Here is a 5,349-nt window from a genome sequence, read left to right as displayed (position 1 = left end):
AACAAGAAGATAAATAAGATAGAAGCGTACCCAAGTGTACCCTCAAGCAAGAGAACACTATCTCAAGACAGTGGAAGACCATAGTGCAGAGGCTAATTATTATTATTATTACTTGCTAAGCTACAACCCTAGTTGGAAAAGCAGGATGCTATAAGCCCAGGGGCTCCAACGGGGAAAATATCTCAGTGAGGAAAGGGAACAATGAAAAAATAAAATGTTTTAAGAAGGGTAACAATATCAAAATAAATATCACTTTATAAACTATAAAAACTTTAATAAAACAAGAGGAAGAGAAATAAGATATAAGATGGAACAGTGTACCCGAGTGTACCCTCAAGCAAGAGAACTCTAAACAACAACAACAATAATAATAATTTCCTAAAAGGTTGTGAAAGAAATTCAAGGTGAAATAAATTCCACATTATAAAGTGATACCACAAGAATGTACAGTACAGTAGAGTACATTACATGAGATTGAAAGTACATAAAAATACTTTTGTCATTGTGCATAAATAGCCACTTGTCTATAGATTTCGAATTTTAATGACACAGACTTTAATCGGAAATAAACAATGGAATATCAACAGTTATGTCAAGAAATGATAGATTCTCGAATATAAATAATATATTTTAGGAAGACAATAATAAGATAGTGAATTATAACTAATATGAAATAAAGACACAAAGAGAGACAGCTGACTCCCCCACCCCCTCCCTCCCCCACGGCCTACGGAAGTCGGTGTAGATTCTCGGCCAGTCACCACGAGTAACGGTCTCTCTCTCTCTCTCTCTCTCTCTCTCTCTCTCTCTCTGTGTTTGTGTGTGTGTAGAAATCGCGAAAGCTGACGTGAACACCACAAGAAATATGTATAAATGCATGAATTATCGAGACAAAAACGAGTCGTTTACTAATAAGATATCTTTTCTTTATATAATTACGGGAACAGAAGAAGACCTGAAAATATTTCATCAAAATTGGGAGAGAAAAACAAAAAAATAGTTAAAAAGAGAACACGATAAATATGTTTTTTATGCAAAGATATTGGCAAAATGCTGTAAGGAAGAAAAGACAATTGATATATTTACTGAATTCCATTTTGGTTTTCATAAGAGAATTATATATATTCAATGTGTTTATTCGACATTGAAAATAACAGAATGGGTCCCAAGAGATTGTAAAAGAAGCAGGGGAAGGAAGAGAAGACGGTGGATCGACGAACTAAGAAAGTGTGTGGGTGTGAACTGGCATAGAAAGACCATAAACAGAGACAGTGGAAGGACATGTCTGAGGCCTTTGTCCTGCGGTGGACACCAATTCAAAGGAAATTAATGGAAGATGGAAATAAACGAAGTACACAGAGAATTAAAATGATGGAAACTAAGGAAATACGAATTATTATAATAGAAAAGAAACACAAAAATACAAAAGTGTTTATATATTTACACAATTTGTGTAAAATATCAACAATTGTGAAAAGATTATAAAGTTTTTATAGTTTATGTACGAAATATTTATTCTCATTCTGTTACTGGTCTTAAAATATTTTATTTTTCCTTCTTTCCTTTCCTCACTGGGCTATTTTCCCTGTTGGAGTCCCTGGGCTTATAGCATCCTGCTTTTCCAACTAGGGTTGTAGCTTAGCAATAATAATAATAATAATAATAATAATTGTTTTGTTACGAGATATCAACACTACAAATCCCTCTCTCTCTCTCTCTCTCTCTCTCTCTCTCTCTCTCCGGGCTATGGCAATGCTCATGAGTGTGTGTGTGTGTACATGTGTGCGTGTGTGTACTAGGTGGAAAACACGAGCAGGTCCCACTCCACCCCCTCTCTCTCTCTCTCTCTCCCTCCCCGGGCTACGACGATACTCACGTGTGTGTGTGTGTGTATAAGGTGGTAAACAACAACAACTCTCTCTCTCTCTCTGTAGATTATCAGCCTTCTAGAGGAACTAAATTACAACAGAAAACGTCAATAATAATAATAACATATAGAAAGGAAACAATAAACTTACCCTTTGGAACGAAGCAGTGTACTTCCATCGTGTTTCACTAGCTATTGATAACTAACGGTACTGACGAAGGACAGGCTGAGACAGCATCTCATCTGGGCGCTCAGGGGATAACTTGGAGTCCGTGAGAATTAGGTTTTCTAATAAAGTTTTGAAAACAAGTAGTCATTAGGAGTACTAATGAATACTGGAAAAATATATATTCAAACAAAGTTTCTGTTAAGGTAGAGATTCTGAATGAATAAACCCTTGCTTTATATATAGATACTTTTCGAGAGGGAATTTTCAAGTCCGTGAGATTTAGCAGACGAATAACTGTTCTTGCCTCCTGTGTGTGTGTGTGTGTGTGTGCATAGATCTAAAAAGCTTAAATTTCTTATCCCAATACCCTGAAAGACAATTTAAATTTATTATTAAATGAATAAACAGAGGGAATAACAAAAAAAAATCCTGATACATATCGACTGATAATAATAATGATAATAATAATAATAATAATAATAATAATAAATGAAAGAATGAATGATATAGATAATGATACAATTGAAACTTGATTGAAGTGAAATAATATTTAAATATATATATATATATATATATAGAGAGAGAGAGAGAGAGCGAGAGAGAGAGAGAGAGAGAGAGAGAGAAAAGGCAAATATATATATACATTCTGGCTTGAGATAATCTATTTTAATTATTTATTACTTCTCGTGTATAGTTTATTTCCTTATATCCTTTCCTCACTGAGCTACTTTACCTTGTTTAAGCCATTGGGCTTAAAGCATCTTGCTTTTCCAACTAGGGTTGTAGCTTAGCTTATAGTAATAATGATAATAATAATGTGAGGGAGTATTGACGCAAAGGGGCCTCAGTTAGATTTCGCCAGTCGTTAGATAATATATACACACACACACACACACATATATATATATATATATATATATGATAATTTTTATGATTTTTGTCCAAACTGCCTCACAGTTCTTACACCCCTTCTTCCTAACAATGCTGAGAGAGAGAGAGAGAGAGAGAGAGAGAGAGAGAGAGGAGAGAGAGGAGAAAGAATTTCCAGCTATCAGTTATGTCTTGAAGTTTATTCTTTCCTATTAGTCTCTCTCTCTCTCTCTCTCATCTCTCTCTCATCTCTCTCTCTCTCTCTCAACACATATTCGACTGAAGAAATCTTTAGAAATATTAATACATCGAGAAAACGTTGGCCAGCACTTAATACCATCATTAATACAAGCCAAGCTACAACCTTAGTTGGAAAACCAGGAAGCTATAAACTCAAGGGCCCCAACAGGGGAAAAAATAGCCCAATGAAGAAAGTAACCAATGAAATAGATAAACTACAAGAGAGGTGATATTCAAAATGTATTGAGACTAGTGACAACGTTGGAAAAGAGCTGTCCATATATAAACTAAGAAGAGACTTGTGTCCGCCTGTTCAACATAAAAACATTCGCTGTCACAGTTAGGAAGAACATTTTACTAACATACAAAAACATGCAATGTATTATAATCGGTAGCACATTAAAATGTGTCATTTACAGGCTCAACAAATTATTAAAATTTAACCGCCAAAATAGAAACGCCATCAACCGTCATCTGTTTGATTTCCCCCTCTTACCGAGCCATACCAACATACGCACACACAAACACATGATCCAATTTCGCGCTTTTATTATTATTATTATTATTATTATTATTATTATTATTATTATTATTATTATTATTATTATTATTATTATTAGCCAAGCTACAATCCTAATTGGAAATGCAAGATGCTACAAGCCCAAAGGCTCCAACAAGGAAAAATAGCCCAGTGAGGGGAAGGAAACAAGGAAAAATTAAATATTTTGAGAACAGTATTTTCTTACATAAACTATAAGAATTTTAACAAAACAAGAGGGAAATTAGATAGAATAGTGTGCCAGGGTGTACCCTCAAGCAAGAGAACTCTAACCCTATTATTATTGTTATTATTATTATTATTATTATTACTTGCTAAGCTACAATCCTAGTTGGAAAAGCAAGATGCTATAAGCCAACTGCCCCCAACAGGGAAAATAGCCCAGAGAGGAAAGGAAACAAGGAAAAATTTAATATTTTAAGAACAGTAACATTTAAAATACATATTTCCTACATAAACTATAAAAACTTTAACAAAACAAGAAGAGAAAGTTATATATGATAGTGTGCCCGAGTGTACCCTCAAGTAAGAGAACTCTAACCTTAGACAGTGGAAGACCATGGTACAGAGGCTATGGCATTACCTAAGACTAGAGAACAATGGCTTGATTTTGGAGGTGTCCTTCTCCTAGAAGAGTTGCTTACAATAGCTAAAAGAGTCTCTTCTACCCTTACCAAGAGGAAAGTAGCCACTGAACAATTGCAGTATAGAAATTAGTCCCTTGATCGAAGAAGAAGTGTTTGGTAATATCAGTGTTGTCAGGTGTAAGAGGAAAGACGAGAATGTGCAAAGAATCACGCCAGACTATTCGGTGTATGTGTTATTATTATTATTATTATTATTATTATTATTATTATTATTATTATTATTAGAAGCTAAGCTACAAACCATAGTTGGAAAAGCAAGATGCTACAAGCCCAAAGGCTCCAACAAGGAAAAATAGCTCAGTACGGAAAGGAAACAAGGATATTAATACATTACATGGAGAAGTAATATAACCCAAAAATAAAATATTTCAAAATATGTAACAACATTAAATTAGATCTTTCATATAAAAACTATTCAATACATGAAGTTGACGAATTTGCCTGATTATGAAATAAGATTTCCATTCGTGTTTCGTTTATAAAATTGATTACTTGTATCTCAATTTTGATAGAATAAGCGATGGAAAATATTGTATTGGACTAGTTGGAAAAGCAGGATGCTATAAGCCCAAAGGCTCCAACAGGAAAAATAGCCCAGTTTGGAAAGGATATAAGGGACAAACTACAAGAATTTCAAGAATAATAACAACATTGAAATAAAATAACACGAGGAAGAGAAACGAGAAAGAAGAGTGTCCCGAGTGTAACCCTCAAGCAAGAGATCTCTAACCCAAGACAATGGAAGACCATAGTACAGAGGCTATGGAACTACCAAAGACTAGAGAAACAATGGTTTGGTTATGGGAGTGTCCTTCTCCTAGAAAAGCTGCTTACCACACCTAGTCTCTTTTACCCTTACCAAATGGAAAGTATGCCACTGAACAATTTTCGTTTTGAATAGATTCAAAAGTTTTTGATAAAACCTATAGCATATTGCTACATAGAATATTACGTAATCATATTCATTTATTACTATCTTAGAATTACAATATTCACA

The 5,349-nt window shown here is 34.1% G+C and overlaps 1 long non-coding RNA gene across 1 annotated transcript in view; it reads right to left on the bottom strand.

The window, feature by feature from the left end:
* LOC137637322 (uncharacterized) overlaps window positions 1-2,057 on the bottom strand; it is a 72,609-nt gene extending 70,552 nt beyond the window's left edge. The window contains exon 1 of the long non-coding RNA XR_011043551.1: window positions 2,019-2,057. This is a non-coding gene — a long non-coding RNA (uncharacterized lncRNA). The remainder of the gene's footprint in view (window positions 1-2,018) is intronic.
* Window positions 2,058-5,349: the final 3,292 nt, after the last annotated feature.

Source organism: Palaemon carinicauda, unplaced genomic scaffold (genome assembly GCF_036898095.1).
Source record: "Palaemon carinicauda isolate YSFRI2023 unplaced genomic scaffold, ASM3689809v2 scaffold656, whole genome shotgun sequence".
In the NCBI taxonomy this organism is placed as follows: domain Eukaryota; kingdom Metazoa; phylum Arthropoda; class Malacostraca; order Decapoda; family Palaemonidae; genus Palaemon; species Palaemon carinicauda.
Note: the sequence above shows the minus strand (reverse complement) of the source record. Positions and strands in the feature narration are given on the sequence as shown.